This window comes from Felis catus, chromosome E2 (genome assembly GCF_018350175.1).
Source record: "Felis catus isolate Fca126 chromosome E2, F.catus_Fca126_mat1.0, whole genome shotgun sequence".
Classification (NCBI taxonomy): Eukaryota; Metazoa; Chordata; class Mammalia; order Carnivora; family Felidae; genus Felis; species Felis catus.
In genome coordinates, this window is record NC_058382.1 from 31,150,237 (window position 1) to 31,166,404 (window position 16,168).

Consider the following 16,168-nt stretch of genomic DNA (forward strand, 5'->3'; position numbering starts at 1 on the left):
TTAATTACAGGGTCAGATAATCAAATTATAATCAAATAGCCTCCCATAAAAATCTATGTTTGAAATTAATGAGATACAAGGCGGATGCTTGGTATCTCTGCACCCCTGTAACTTACTAACAGACATTTCATTTTCAGTTAAAAGTCACCTTAAGGACTTTCTCCTCAATTTCCACTATGTAGCTTAATTTGATTTAGAAAACATTTCATTCTTAGACCACACAGCCCTTCGGATTTTCATACTCCATTCTTAGACCATACAGCCCTTCGGATTTTCATACTCCTCTCTGCATTCTCCCTCCTCTCAGCGCAGGGTAGGGGCGGGGGTGGGGGTCTGTTTTACAATTGACGGTGGGATTTCCAGATTGGCCCTGTGTCAGTGCCACGTACGTATCCATCCGTGCCTGGGAGAAGCCTTCAACCTGGTGTCAGGTGTCATCAGACAGAGGCACGTCCACACCGTGGGGCTGAGTGGCCAGGGTATTTTGCCAGGGGGGACAAATGTGTACAGCTTAAAATTACTGAAATTATTTTGAAATCAACAAATACATCGGCCAGTGAACGGCGTTAATGCACAGATGGTCCCTGACTTGTGATGGTTCCACCGAGGATTTTCCGACTCTAAGGTTTTGCAAAAACCTTATGCGTTCAGTAGAGCCTGGACTTGGAATTTTTAATTTGGGTCCTTTCCCGGGGCTGGCGGTATGTGGTAGGATCCTCTCTCGCGACGGCGGCAGTCCCGCCACCATGAGGGCAAACAACCGCTATGCTTTCAGCCCCTCTGTTCCCCTACAACCATTATATTGAACACCTTATGGGAAAATAGGCTTTGTGTGAGATGATTTTGCCCAACTGTGGGCTAAAGTGGGTGTTCTGAGCACGACTAAGGTGGGCTGGGCTGAGCTGTGTGATGCTCTGTAGACTGGGTGTATCACATGCATGTTCAACTTACGGTATTGTCAACTTACCGTGGGTTTATCAGTGTGAGTTGGAAAGATCCGTACCTGCTCCAGGTACAAGAAGAATGCTAAGTTGTTTAATACAGAGTTACAATCTTTGCATTTTATCTTTAAAAGCAGTTTCTTTGTCTTCTTCAGTGACAGTAGCTCTTTCTTTTCTTCCTTTCTCTTTCTTCTTCCTTCCTTTCTCTCTTCCTCCCTCCTTCCCCCTTTCTCTCTTTCTTTCTTTTTCTTTTTTTCTCTCTCCCTTCCTCCCTCTCCTTCCTTTCTTTCTTTTTCTTTCTCTTTGCCCTTTCTCCCTTTTTCTTTCTCTTTCTTTTCTTTTCTTTTTTCTTTTCTTTTCTTTTTCTTTCTCTCTCCCTTCCTCCCTTTCTTTTTCTTTCTCTTTCTCTCTTTGCCCTTTCTCTTTCTTTCTTTCTTTCTTTCTTTCTTTCTTTCTTTCTTTCTTTCTTTCTTTTTCTCTCTCCCTTCCTCCCTCTCCTTCCTTCCTTTCTTTTCTTTCTTTCTCTCTTTGCCCTTTCTCCCTTTTTCTTTCTTTCTTTTTCTTTCTTTCTCTCTTTCTCCCTTTCCTTTCTTCCCTCTCCTTCCTTCCTTTCTCTTTCTTTCTTTCTTTCTTTCTTTCTTTCTTTCTTTCTTTCTTTCTTTTCTTTCTTTCTCTCTTTCTCCCTTTCCTTTCTTCCCTCTCCTTTCTTTTTTCTTTCTCTCTCTCTCTCTCTCTCTCTCTCTCTCTCTCTCTCTCTCTTCAAAATGATGAAGAGCCAGAGACCAGGGCACCCTCTTGCTGGCAAGCAGGAGAGCTGGGTAAAAGACTGAGAGGTTTAGAGACTGGAATGTGAAATGGACACTCTTCTATTACTGACATGCTATCTTTTGCTAACCGTTAGATGTTTCTTATGCTTTTCCAGATTACACAATAATGAGACACATAGCATCTGACAGAGTTGCCAGATCAAAATAATTTTTTAGTATAAGTATACTTGAAATATTACATGGGATATACTTATACTAAAAAAAAATCATTCCTTGTTTATCTGAAATTCACATTTAACTGCACATCCTGTGTTTTCATTTGTTAAAGCTGGTAATCCTAGTCTGAAATAATAGCAGTGCTAAATGCACCTTTGAGTGCTCAGAGCTTGGTACCTTGAAACACTAAAGGATTTCGTGGTGATTACCTCAGTGTTTCCCAAGCTTGCCTGAACACACAATCAGAAGCTCTTTACAACTATAGATGCCAGGCCCAGGCCCAGGCTGGAACCGCTGACTTTGTAAGTTCAGGGTTTGACCTGGGAGTTTGTATCTTGACATGTTTTCCAGGTGATTCTTGGCATCGGGCAAGTTTGGAAAACACTGCAACTATCTCTTGTCACTACATCTCTGAGAAGCAGGGATGATGGAGTATGGGAGTTAAAGCGAAAATGATTAACCTTCATTTCCTACTGGGGAAATTGTGGCCCAGAAAAGCATGGGGGAGTTGCTCAGCCGTATTCAGGACCTCGGACCTATTGAAATGTCAGCCCCAAATTATTTTATTTCACTGTTGCATGAAGTGAAAGGGCCACTTAGTTTGGAGACGGACAGGTAGAAGGTATGTGACCATGTAAGTTATTTCTGTCAGTGTAATTAGATCTTTGCTGTTTTGTCTGGCATTACCCAGGGTCTCCCTGTGAGCTGCTGAAGTGTGGGGTATTGATCACTTCTGTTTCGGGTTTGTTATCAGTAATAAGGAGATCCTCTCTGCTTCAAGCCTTCCCCCTGGTTTTACTTCTGGGAGCAGAAACAGACAGATGAATGGAAGCCGAGGAGAAGTCCCAGCCATCAGGGGCCTGCCCTCAACGCGAGGAGGAGGGAGGATGCCAGGCGGAGACGCAGTGTCACCTCCCAGGTGCCACGCCGGCCCCTGCTCCCCCGCCTGCCCGGGGCCCCCGGGACACATGGATGGTGCTGGCCCACATTCTGGAGCAGGTAGGAGAGCACCATTTCGGTGAAGCACAGCCCAGGCCTCACCCACACTCTCAGCAGGACACAAGTGCAGTAAAGGGCATTGCCGGGATGTCAAGGTGGTGAGAGCATTCAGGAAAAACAGGCCCTTGGGTGACGCCCTCGCGGCCCTGCTCTGCGCGGTCACTGCCACAGAGGGCAGGCACCATGGGCTGGAAGTCAACCGTTCAGCTCCTCCTAAGAGAGGAAGTGTGACTCAGACAAAAAAAAAGAGCAAGGTCAAGGTCGGGTTCCTCGGGCTCCCCTTTTGGGTGTCTTCTTACTCCCTAATGACTAAGTATCCTCTTTTGCTCACACAGAATGATGACCCGGTGAGCGGCTGAAAGTCAGGGCTCCGTCCCATCCCTCCCCCTCACCCAGCCCCTGACCTCGGGCAACCCTGGTTTCCGCATCCCCTTCCACTCAGAGGTGACGTACATCAGGTGCTAACGTTCTGGATTTCTCTGCTACATTCTTCCCTTTTTCTCCCCGACTGATGAGAGACAGTCAATTAGGCACCCTGTAAGATCAAAGAAATACAATTTAATTTCTGCTTTTCACCTGAAGCTCGTTCTCTCTGCCCCTTCTCTTTCCAAAATTAGGCCCCAAATGAGATTTGCTGGGCAGCCCTCGGGTACGGCCTGCTTTCCACCATCCCTCAAGTTGTTTCTACCCTCTATGAACCCAACAACTGGAGGGATGATATGGAAAAATGTTTCAATTCTCAAGAAAATGATCTGCAAGTGTTCCCTAAGCCGGTGTACTGATTCCTTAGGCCACACCTCATGTTCGAAAGGTGCCAGGATGTTTTTTTTTTTTTTTTAATTTTTTTTTTTTAATTTTTTTTTTCAACGTTTATTTACTTTTGGGACGGAGAGAGAGCATGAATGGGGGAGGGGCAGAGAGAGAGGGAGACGCAGAATCGGAAACAGGCTCCAGGCTCTGAGCCATCAGCCCAGAGCCTGACGCGGGGCTCGAACTCACGGACCATGAGATCGTGACCTGGCTGAAGTCGGACGCTTAACTGACTGCGCCACCCAGGCGCCCCAAAAGACCTATTGAATGTAGCCGCCTCCAGAGGAACCCCGCTCAACCTTATAAGACATGCAGGGCAAGGCAGAGCGTCTGTGGACACAAACTGTGGAGAGGATGTGGAAGAAGGGAGAAGGAACCAGGGGTGACATTAATCATGCCAAGTGGTGAGGTATGGGCGATGAAGAATACAGCATTATCCTGTCGCCCCGAATCTGCTGAGCTCGTGGTCATGTCCTATGGACTAAATCCTACCCAGGTCCCAAACGCGTCTTGCTGCCTGGTTTCCAGAGGCATTCCAGTCGGAATCACCTACGAGGTAGAGAATTTACGAAAAAACATTCTGAACTGCCCTCGCTGTCTCAGGCTGCGGTGCCCTGCAAAGGTCCCCTCCACACGCCATTCCCCATCACACTGAACTCTTTCCAAAGTGGACACTCAGGCCTCCTAAAGGGAGATTTGGGCCCCGATGTGATGGGAAATTCCAGGAGATCCGCCCCAGATGGCAATTTGATATATTGTCTCAGAGGCCTCAAAGTGGATGCGCCCTGCTGACCCAGAAGTCCATGGCTAAAGGTTCATCTTCAGGAATATCGTCTGTACAGAGCTTTCCACTGTGAAAAATTGGTGGGGGGGGGGGCGCCTGGGTGGCTCAGTCGGTGAAGGGTCCGACTCTTAGTCTCGGCTCTGGTCATGATCTCACGGTTCGTGAGTTCGAGCCCCACATCGGGCTCTGCGCTGACAGTGTGGGGCCTGCTTGGGATTCTCTCTCTCCCTCTCTCTCTGCCCCTCCCCTGACCCCCCCCCACTCGATGTCTCTGTCTCTCTAAATAAATAAATAAATAATAAACGTAAAAAATTGTGAAAAATTGGGCATCTTGCATGGGGTAAATAAATTATGGTTCATTGATATGAAAGTCGTTTAAGATCACGCAGAAGCACATGCAGTGACGTGGAAGAATGTTTCTCTCCTGTGGGTTTGAGAATATACGGTACCATTGCTGGAAAGACAAAGGTAGTGTAGGGCCATGTTAAGCTGTGGATGGTCATCTTTGGCTGATAGGGTTATGAACGTCTTAGACTTGTTATTCCTTTTCGTCCTGTTTTTCCAAGTTTTCTGCACAAAGCAAATAGTTATTTTTGTATTACTCAAAAATTTTCTTCACGTTTATTTCTTTATTTTGAGAGAGAGAGACAGAGAGTGCACAAGCCAGGTTGGGGGAGGGGGCAGAGAAAGAGGGAGAGAGAGAGAATCCTGAGCAGGCTCCATGCTGCCAGCACAGAGCCCGACGTGGGGCTCGATCTCTCGAAGCGTGAAATCGTGACCTGAGTTGAAATCAAGAGCCAGACGCTTAACCTACTGAGCCACCTAGTCGCCCCTGTATTACTTTTTTTTTTTTTTAATAAGAAAAAGCTAATTACACTTCTGAGGAAAAAAAAAATAGAAAAGGACAAAAATCTTACCCTTATGCAACTGACTTCCAGCTTCCATTTTGTTATGAGTCAAAGGATTTTTCTGTCGCTATGTTTCAAAGTCCTTCCAAGCCCCGGATACACTGGTGACCTTGGTCTTTGTCCTTGCTTTTTTCTTGACCAATGTGGGGGGTTCCTGCCAACAAGAGAAAGTAGTAGTTCTCTGATGAGTCAATTACGGAATGTATTCAGACCTGACTAATCACTGTGCTGATCACAGAGACCCACACAGGGAAGGTGCTAATTAAATGTTTGTTCAGTGTATGAAAGAGAATGTGATCTTGCTATTTTAAGGGCTTTTATTTGTTCTGTTGTTAGAAAAGAAAAGAGAAAAAAAAGGTGGGAAACAGCCCCATTTAATTCAATTCATTACAAACAGTGGTTGAAAATAGAAACTCCAAACCAATTTTGGCTAAAAGGGTTTCTAGTATATTCTGAACAGCTGCTGTCATAGACACGGTCTGAAATAAATAACTTCCAGCACGGTTCCAAATCTGCACTGAATAAAGGGTGCAGTAGGGAGGGGAAAGGGCTTTATTAGCATTAATTGCAATGAAACTGTGACACTCAAAAGGCCTGGCTGCTGCTCTTTGAGAAATGTAGCAACCAGGTCCCTCCTCAGGCTGTAGATGGAGCCATAACATCACTAAATGGCGCCCCAGCAGGCGCGGTGGGGGTTTTGTGCTGTAAAAGCCAGATGTTTGCAAGTTCTTAGGCTTTAGTTTCTGAGTGTGAACAACCAGAAAACTCAGACCTTCTTATTTTCTCCAAAGCAGACTGGGCTCCTAGAAGCCAAGATACTGGCTGGGTGGATGGTGCTTTCCTTCCCCCGACAATTATCACCTGCTCTCGCCTCCTTCTCTGACAATTTCTCTGCTTGAGGGCATCCCGGGGCTGTCGGTCCCACCTCGCTGGTGAATTCATTTGGAAAATCAGCCCTCCTCACAGGAGCCCGGAACTCACCTGGAGTCCTGGCCTGAATGAAGCTCGGTGGGTTTCACCCCCACAAACGGCGGGGGGGGGGGGCGGCTCGGAGAGTTGCACAGGAGGGGGGACCCCTCCTGTTCCCACTGAAAGGTCGGCGGAGGATCCCTAAATGGTCTGGTTTAGGAAGCCTCCCCGACTGGGCGCATCCCTCATTTTTCTTTCTCTTGTCTCTCCTGCCTTCTCTGCCACGGTGTTTCCACACACGGCTCCCTGAAGCTAGAGTCTGGTGGCAATGGCCATCTCACATCCCACTGGGCCACCACAACTTACCACATCACTCCTCCCCTTCTGAATATGGCTTCCTCCCTGCCATCTTTCTAGGGATGTCATTCTGGGAAGTCCCACCTTGGCCTGACATTGCAGGGGAATATAGATCACCTCTGTCCCTGCCCAGTCCGAGGGCCCTAAGTGCAGGCCCAGGTAGGTGAGGCTCCCGCTTCTTTCCTGCAGGCTTCCTTGCTTGCCTCCAGAGGGATTTCTCTCCGTCTCCCGTGGAAGGACTTGACAATGGCACATACTATATTCACCCTGGATTCTGGCTACTTGGGTGCACATCTGTGTGATAGGAATCGTTTGAAGGGTTTCCTGGTACACAGCGGCCTTTCCCATTCACTCCAGACACTCTCCCTAGGCTCACGGTAGCGAGAGAAGGGGGTGGGTGTGAGGCGTCTGGGTGGCTCAGTCAGTTAAGCGTCCGACTTTGGCTCAGGTCATGATCTCATAGTTTGTGGGTTCGAGCCTCACATTGGGCTCTGTGCTGACAGCTGGGAGCCTGGAGCCTGCTTTCGATTCTCTGTCTCTCTCCCTCTCTGCCCCCCACCCCCAAATAAATAAACATTAAAAAAAGAGAGAGAGAGAAGGGAGGGTATATCCAGGGACAATGAGCTGCCAATGTGACTTCCTATCCTTTTGGGGACAGGAAAGTCCCCGGCAAAAACAAAAGCTCCAGGTCGCCTTGCGCTGGGGCTGGAGGACGTCTCAGGCAGGGTGGGGGGAGGGCAGAGGGAAAGTTGAAGAAGAGGGGGGTGCAGATGCCTGTGTTTCCTCAGAAGGGGCAGCATCCCTGCCCCATGGACCTAACCCCGACCCCCAGACAGCTTTTCCATCTGAGAACAGAGGGTCCCTGTGCCATGCTTCCTGGGTTGGACTTGGGAGGGGTGAAAGGAGCCTGGTGGCAGCCCAGCTCAGGATGGGTCTGGGCCGAAGAGGCTTTCGTCAGCCTTGTAGAGTTTCCAGTCTCCCAGCCTGGCATGGGCAGCTCTCGGGGACGCACAGAGTCAGGCCCTGCTGCAGAAGCCAGGGCTCACCCCACCCCTGCGGCCCCTGGGCGGCACCTGCCTGTCGGGGGGGCGGGGGTGGATTTCTGTAGCCACTCTGCCCTCGCACGTGGCAGGCCAGAGTGCTGGGACACTGGTGTCAGGGCAGCCCTCACCTCAGGACTGACAGCTGGGGGATCAAGACCCCAGATCCCTCGCCCCTGACACGAAGTCACTGTACACGGTTTCCGGGGAGACTGAGCTCCAGTCGCCACCTGGGTCACATGGAATGCACTCTCGCTCTCATTCCTCTCCTCCCCTGCTGGTTTTGTGGGATCACCTCCAAATAAAGGATCTCGTGGCCTGATCTGGGGGGACCCCAAACTCCAAAGGGGCTCTTGGGAAGAATGAAGCCATAGAAGCCACAGAGACTGACACCTGCCTGGGAGTGAAACTCTCTCTGCTGCTTTCATCACAGACAGGCGGCAACAGGGACCAGATCTGCACCCCCTTCCCAGAGCCTGTCTCCTAAGCCCCACCCTCCCTCGAAACACCTGACAACAACCAGGGAGAAAGGGGAGGGGGGATTGTGCTTTAAGTTATGTTGATTTTTGAAGGAGGAAAATTGAACGATGTCTTCATCTGAGTTTGTGGGTGCATCCCCACTGGTGTTCCTGTTCATCTGCCCCCCTCTCTGTCTTAGCTGTCTGAGGGCAGGGAATGCGCCTTGCTCGGCCTGTGGCCTCCCGCGCACCAGTATGTCCTACAAGGCTGCCTTGATGAGCCAGATTCAGTCCCCCTGGGAACCTGACAAGAAATGCAGATGGCCTTAGAGCGGCCCCCAGCTAACGGCCAGCGAGGAGCCAGGGACTTCAGCCGCCAGCCCTGAACTCTGCCAACAGTTGGGATGAGCCTCGAAGCAGATTCTCCTCTGGGTCTCTAGATAAGAAGCCAGGCCAGCCGACACCTTGATTTTGGCCTTGGGAGACCCTGAGCAGAGAGACAAGTGAATCCTACTGGGGAATTGTGACCTAACTGACCACGAGACCATGAATTTGGGCTGTTTTAAGCCACTGGGTGTGAAGTAATTTGTTACAGCAGCAACGGGAAACTGGCAAATGGGTGCTTATGGCCAGTGAGGGCCTAGTTAAAAAAAAAGAAAGAAAAAGAAAGGTATCTTTCTGTGATCGCACGCTTGCTCCCCCTGCCCCCCTGTCTCAAAAATGCGAAATTGCAATCTCTCTAGAAATGCCCTTTAGGGCTTCTGTCCATCCTACAAAGCACACAGGTCAGAAGTGGAGAATTCCTTATCAGGATGGCTTGTTAACCATAATAAGTGAATGAAGAAAGCCATAAGCTCCTTCAAGTCCTACGTGGTGAGACACAGCTTCATATCCAGGGTGGCTCTGGGTGGCTTTGGTATGATGTGGAGGAGAGGTGGGACATGAGGCGACCTCTGGGGAGGCGCTTTGGGATTGACTTTCATGTCTCTCACTGGTCAATATAGAAAGACTGGAAGGGCGCCTGGGTGGCTCAGTCAGTTAAGGGTCTAACTCTTGATCTCGGCTCAGGTCATAACCTCACGGTTCGTGAGATCGAGCCCTGCATCAGGTTCTGCGCTGACATGGCAGAGCCTGCTTGGGATTCTCTCTCTCTGCACCTCTCCTGCTCTCTCTCTCTCTCTTTCTCAAAACCAACAAACATTAAACAAAGAAAGAAAGACTGGAACAAGGGAGGTAAACAAGTGTGCATTTTGGAAAACCACCTCCCCTGAAGGGTTCAGAGGGGACTGTGGGGCAGTGGGATGTGGTCACCCATCTCGTCCCTGGCCCTCAGCTCCCTCACGAGTGAAGACACTAGACCTCCTTAGATAGCTTCCGAGGTTCTTTTTGGCTTTAGAAAGCTAGGATAAAAAAAAAAAAATCAGACACCAGTTGTTTGTGGCTGTCGTCTCTGGTGGGAGGGAGGGGAAAGGCTTGTAGAAGACTAATTGTCCAGATCAAATATTTTTTATAGATTTTAGATATGGTGCAGTGAAAACATATTAATTTTTTTTAAGTGATCTTACTGTTTTCCTTTCCTAAATAAATACATCCTGTTATGGAAAATTGCAAACACGTACCAGTACAGACTATGGGATATGAACTCCCATGTGCCCATCACTCAACTTCCACAATAATTAGCTTTTAGCCAGTCTCATTTCATCTGTATCCCTACCTGGTCTCCCACCTTCTGTAGTATTTTATAGCAAATCCGAGACATTACATCATTTCATTCAGTAAAGCGTTTCACTTTTGTAATTAGAAATAAAAAGAATTACCCGAGTCCTTCTGAAACTAAATGCCCCATTCTCTCCTGTAGAACAGAAAAGGCTGGAAAGGAGGTGTAACTCTTAGTCTCGGGTGCTTTGGAAGAAATGTTCTCCTTTCATGATTGCTGAGAATGTTTAATCCAAAGGAAAGAATCTCTAAGAGTGGCACTTGGGGGAGAGGCTATGTTTTGAGGCCGGGGATGAGAGAATATCGTCATCTACTCTACTGTAGGATTGCTGGTCCTGGTAGGGAAACTGCTGTCCATCATCTTCCCCATCCTTTTTTGCACTTTTTATATCAAATTTCTCAGTAAGCACTGAGAAAATTGTTTTAAATGATCTCTCAGAACTTCACCAGCCTCTTTCCTCTCATCAAACGAGGGCAAGTTTGGAATTCCTGTGACGATAGCACGCTATCGTCCTCATCAAATTGTGTTTTATTAAATGTCCACTTGCACTCACAGCCCCACCTGTTACCCACTGGGATCTCTCTTTGACTCAATTTCAGGGGTGAATTGTTCTGCTTTGTTCATTTGGATTAGAGACCCCATGACGTTCAACCTGGCTCACATTTTTCCCTTTTCTTTTTTCAAAACCATAAAACTGTTTTGGAGGGATTCTGGACTACATTAGGTGATCATTTTCAATTTTCATGCAAGACATATGGAAAGACTCACCTCCACTTACAGCTTATTCCCTGAGACTGGCTGACCCGCGGTCGACACTCCAAAATGGAAAAGACCTTCCAGGCAGTCAGCCTTGAAGCACATTTCCCTTGTCCCGCACTGACCTCAGCTCCAGTCAAAACTCACAGAAATGCAGGACGTTGACGATCCAGGCCATGGACACGTTCCGTGCAGGGGTGCTCCCCTCCCCACTGATGCTGGGGCTCCCAAAACTCCGTGAAGTGGCACAGGTGTTTCTGTTCTTTGTTTTCTTTGGTGGAGTGAGAAGGACCAGAGGGAATAGCTCTCTCTGGCAGCCGTGCTTCCTTTTTGCCTACTTGAGTTGATGGAGAAAAGCCATAAAACGCTGTCTACCGGCCTCGTTCCGTGTTCCTTGCAAGTATGAATGTAAATGACTCTAACACAGGGAATTTTAATGGCTGAGTAAATGTTTGACCTTCAGTGAGTTTCCAGAGTTGAGGTGTTTAGGTCTTTGCATCCCTAGAAAGCACGTGCCTGCACATGACAAGGGGTGAGAGAAGCAAAGACAGACAGACGAGATCGCCTAAGGTGGGACGAGAGGTCTACAGGGTGCACGGAGAGGAGGAAGGGGAGGCCTAAGGCTGCCCTGGGGTGTGGGGGCTGGGGGAGGACGGGGAGGGGACATTTCGCCGTGGATATGCCGGAATCTCTCCGGCCATTGCCCCGGAGCCTCTGATGAACAGTTTACTTTCTTCTCCGTTGCTCGGGGTTGTTGCATGGGAGGGACCCCGACGACGGGTTGGTTGTGTCACTGCTGGAAGCATGGGGCCTGAGATGATTTGGGGTATCGATGTTGTGATGGCGCCCCCTTCAGCAAGAAGGGGGGAAAGCAGAGTGCAGCCCTGCGAGAGGGCGGTTTTGCCCTGAGAAATGAATTATGGCCTGTGGTTGGAAGGCTAGACCCCTCCTTCTTTTTTGCCAAGGAGCGGGTCAGGGCATGGCTGCCTCCGGCCCACCTCCTGGCACATGGATCCAGGACCGTTGCGGGTATTCCCAGCAGTGTGTGGAAAACGGGCCCTGCAGAAAACCACTGACCAGCTGGGGCTGGTTTTCCCAGCCTTGTGCTAGGAGCCCAGGGCACCCAGCTGGCTGTGCTCCGCCAGGGTGCGCTGTGGGGCGGGGCGGTGGGGGAGCCGAGCCATGAAGGACAAAGGCACATGTCAACAAGTCCTCTATCCCTCAGTCCGGGGGACTTGGCGGGCCAGCCAGAGTTTCCTGGCATTTGGTTCTGTAGTAGGTAAGGCCAGCTGGCTCCAGAGAATTTTGTAAAACTTATGTCAGCCTGTGTCTTGGGGTCTTGCTTACTGCCTGGGAGGCGATGGTGCTGGCTGGCTGGCTGAGTCCCAGCCGTTCCTTTGGGGGCCCACGTGGAGGCTCTGGACTCCGATAGGATCTTTCAAGCCAGTAAAGGATGGGGGCAGGAGGATAGGGACGGGGGTGGAATTTGGGGCAGGTCTAACAGCCAGGGCTGGTCTCCAGGGCTCAAGCGAGCCGTCATCCTGGAAGGGAAGAATTCTTAGGGGCCTGGAGGACCCACGGGGAGTGTTGCTTCTTCCCTCCTACTGTGAAGTATTCTGTATGAACCCAGCCCTCCCTGGGGGCCTTCTTCCAAACGGGGTGTGAGGCATGCTTTGAAAAGGCATGCTAGATCCACAAAGGCTTCTTCTCTGGAAACAAACAAACAAACAAATGCTCTAAAGCTCAAGTTTTATGCAAGCTTAAGAAGGCAGTCTTCCTGCCTCTTTACATCACTATCACCAGACACACTCCATTCCAGGCCCCGCCTGGGTCAGGGGAAGTTTGGGGGGTTGCCTCTGAAGCCAGGGATGGGTGCGCCCTCCTGACTCCCACTGTTCCAGCCTTCAAGGTCATTTACACTTAAAAACTTAAGTTTCTTGGGGCGTCTGACTTTTGATTTTGGCTCAGGTCATGATCTCAGGGTTTGTGGGTTTGAGCCCCGCGTCCGGATTCTGGGCTTCTGTCTCCCTCTTTCTCTGCCCTTCCCCCGCTTGTGTGTGCGCGCACACTCTCTCTCAAAATAAATAAATAAACTTCAAACAAACAAACAAACAAACACTTAAGTTTCTTCCTCTTTGGAGCAAAGGGATCTTTTTCCAGGGGCTTCCCAATCCCTCCAGTGCTTTGGGAATGAAAGGGTCCGGGGCAGCCTAGAGTGAGTCTGAGAACGTCCTCTGCCCAGTGTCTCGGGCACACTGAGATGACCATGACTGCTCTGTCTGCCTTCTCCACCCCGAAGAGTAAACGCCCCCCAGGCCAGGAGGTAGTAAGAGTGGCTGATGGCCACTGAGTCCTTAGCATGTGCCAGACCCTCTTCTAAGTGCTTAGTGTGGAATAGCTCATATGTATGACCCTCACTCTGCAGAGGGAGAAACAGGCCTGGCACATACACAGGGGCCTGTGCTCACCAGGGAGCACCGGGGAACTGGGATTCAAACACTTCTCTCCTCACCTATATACACTCAGGGGCTTTGGGCTTGTGCTGTGGAATCAGGAGCTAAGCACCTTTTGGGGAGGGGTCTTGGCAATACTCAGGGAAGAGGGGGTGGAACCAGATGCTTCCCAGAAGCCCCTGGGGCTCTGGAACCAGAAACTTAGGTGGCTGCGGCAGCTTCGAGCATCCCCGCCCAGCGTTTGCCCCATGCCAGGCCCAGCGCTCAGCGCCGAGGACAGGGATGAAAGCAACAGGTGATCCGGACCTTGCACAGGCGACCGAATCCCACATATGACGTGGGGTGGGGGAAAAAGGCTACTGGGAAAGTCGGCCCCTTAGCAGAACCGCACACAGAGGGAAAAAACTTCTGGTATTTGGAGAGCCTTCCTCCGTGCGTCTGCTCACTGAGAAAGGCGTCTGCCCCACGGGCATGACCTAGAGGAAGAGGTTTGGCAAAGGCGAGCCCAACTGTGCGTCATGGAAAAGAGAAGGACTTTGGCCTTATCTGTGAGACCTTGAGAAGGAGTTTGGGGTCCTGGGAAAAAGGACCCCCCCCAATACTGTCTTATGTTGGCAGTTCCTGCCAGGGCCTGAGGCAGGCTGCCTCTGGCAAGGACTAGAAACTACCGATTTAAAGTTGTTTCCTGACAGCGCAGTAATTACTGTGGCCCCATCCTCTCTCCCCAAGACCAGAAGTAAGACTGGGCCCCGCACAGTAGCACATGGGCAGCGATGGTGCACGTCAGGGCAGTAACCTGCAGCAGAGGCCAGAGGCGGGCTGGCAAGATGTCGAGAGAGGGACAGGCTGAGTGCCCGCTGACCCAGGAACAGATTCCTAACAAACCCGGTCTCCCCTCACCACCCGGGAAGGTGAATCTTGAAAGTGTGGGAGGGCGGCTAGGGGGCTGGGTCCTGTGAGTTCCCAGCACAAGGATCAGGGTTGGGATGGGGTAAGGCGGGTGAGCACGCTGTTAAGCGTGGTGCGCAACGCGGGGCTCGAACTCAGAAACCGTGAGATCGTGACCTAAGCCGAAGTCGAATGCTCAACTGACTGCGCCACCCAGGCGTCCCAAGAGAAATCATATTCCAATGCAACATTAAAAAAACCAAAATACAAAAACCTTGTGATGAACGAAACACCAAAATTTTAAATAAAGACAGGGAATCAGTACATGACTGATATTTCCTTTTGCCTTCGGCTCTGATACAGCTGAGCAATGCACTGTTCTGGATCCTGCCTTTATTTGTAACATTGGGAATTTACTCATGGTGGATTTTCTGCATGAATTTTGATTCTTAAAATTCTGCATTAACGTCTGGTTCCTCTGACGGCTGAGCTTTTGGCACACCCTGAACTGTTGTGACCGGGCTAGTGTCTCCTGGCCCTGGCTGGGGGCTTGAGACATTTCATTTGGCTTTAAAGAGTAACCCATGAACCTGCAGGAAGGACAACTGGGCCATTCTCACTCTTGCGGAAGACCTTCAGAGACTCCTGAGTCGGCACGCACGCACGGACAAATGTCTCTCCTCCAGCCTGCCAGTGCTGACCAATGACAGAAATAAAACAAGTTAGTAATGACTTTGATGTCCTCTATTCACGAGCAAACAATCCACACAGTGGGGGAGCACCGTGCCTCACAGGCAGCGAGGTGCTCTGCCCGAGGGGTTTTGAGCAACAGGGAGCTCTTTGGAAGGTGCAGGAGGAAACGCAGAAGCGGGGCAAGATGGGTTGTTTCCTTACAAAGCTGGCAGGTCCGCCTTTTCTAGGATAAGGTAAGCACGCTGAGCTGGAGGACTGCGATTGGGGTCTGTCAGGTTTCCTCGGCAGTGAGGCATTTCCCACGCGTGCTGGCTGACTTAGGTTTGGACCCGTAGTGGTGTGGGCCAGGCCACTGGGGCCGCCTCTGTTCTGTGGGTCCCGATATATGAATCGCCTTTATCAGCGCCCTGACTGTGACAAACCCGTGTTCACACATCACTGCTGGCAGCAAGGCTGAGGCCTCCCTGGGCACAGATGGTGGGCCCAGAGCCAAGGGGCCTCCTGATCCAAGAGGGAAGTGTTGGGGGGGGGGCGGTGGGTTGATTTGATTTTGTCTCAACGGGAACTTTCTTTGGATCTCTTTCCCTAACTTCACTGCACATTTCAAAACAACATTCTTTTATGAACAAGCACCAGGACATCAAATACTTCCACACCCTATGCTAGAAGTGCTTCAGGCCATGTTGTTCTTTTCCTTTTAAATAGTTCCATGTAAAATCAGATGTTAACTCTCTCTGAATAAACCCAAGTGGAAAGCGGGTTTTTTTCCCCCTTTAATAACACCAATGACAATCAGAACAGGTGGAAAGAATATGTGCCCTTTAACGCACAGAGCACAGTGGTTTAGAAGGAAAACACTAAGTTGTTACATATGTAACAAACAATTCTTATTTATTGATGGTGAGAAGAAGGAACAACAAAGCTCAGAGGGAAAGTTCGGCAGGAAATGTATTCCCAGAAAGGATGATTTATGTCTTTGAAAGGGGCCTGCTTCTTTCACAAATGGGTTTTGCTTTGCATCTTGGGCAACACCAGCTTTGCCCCACTTTTCAATTAGCGAGGCTTGTTTGGGGTCCATCATTTATCACGGCTTTTTGAAACCCCTCTTCAGCCAACAAACCGTGAGACGGACAGTATTTCCAGGATTCGGGACTCGGGTTCTATAATGTTGGAGCCTGGCAGGGTTTTTGAGGTTGAGAGGTCCCACATTACAGGCCCCACCTTGGCCACCCCTGCACAGGGAATGAGTCTGTGAGAGAAAGGAGTTCAGGCAGGATTCCACAGTTGGCTGATGGTGGAAATAGATCATTTGTAAGAGATGCTTTGTAAGGGGGACTCAGGACCGGGAATTCTACACTTGGTTTCTTTGTCTCATTTTTTTTTTTTTTTTTTCCTAATGTACTGCATGAAAGGACAGCTTCATTAATTGACATCGAGTATGCTGTGGGTGGTTTTGACTATAACTCATAAAA

At 49.8% G+C, this 16,168-nt stretch overlaps 2 long non-coding RNA genes across 5 annotated transcripts in view; one reads left to right on the plus strand and one right to left on the minus strand.

Moving 5' to 3' along the window:
• Positions 1-1,667: 1,667 nt before the first annotated feature.
• LOC109494859 lies at positions 1,668-14,528 on the minus strand. 4 transcript variants are annotated; one of them, XR_006590724.1, is made up of 5 exons: positions 10,675-14,528; positions 5,435-5,579; positions 4,967-5,087; positions 3,377-3,458; positions 1,668-3,136 (listed from the first exon to the last, which is right to left on the minus strand). It is a non-coding gene; the product is annotated as an uncharacterized LOC109494859 (long non-coding RNA). The 4 variants fall into 4 exon arrangements; XR_006590725.1 differs by lacking the exon at positions 4,967-5,087; XR_006590723.1 differs by having other exon boundaries at positions 1,668-3,458.
• A 273-nt stretch (positions 14,529-14,801) lies between these two features.
• Positions 14,802-16,168, plus strand: part of LOC123382412 — a 29,454-nt gene continuing 28,087 nt past the window's right edge. Inside the window, exon 1 of the long non-coding RNA XR_006590727.1 lies at positions 14,802-14,929. This is a non-coding gene — a long non-coding RNA (uncharacterized LOC123382412). The remainder of the gene's footprint in view (positions 14,930-16,168) is intronic.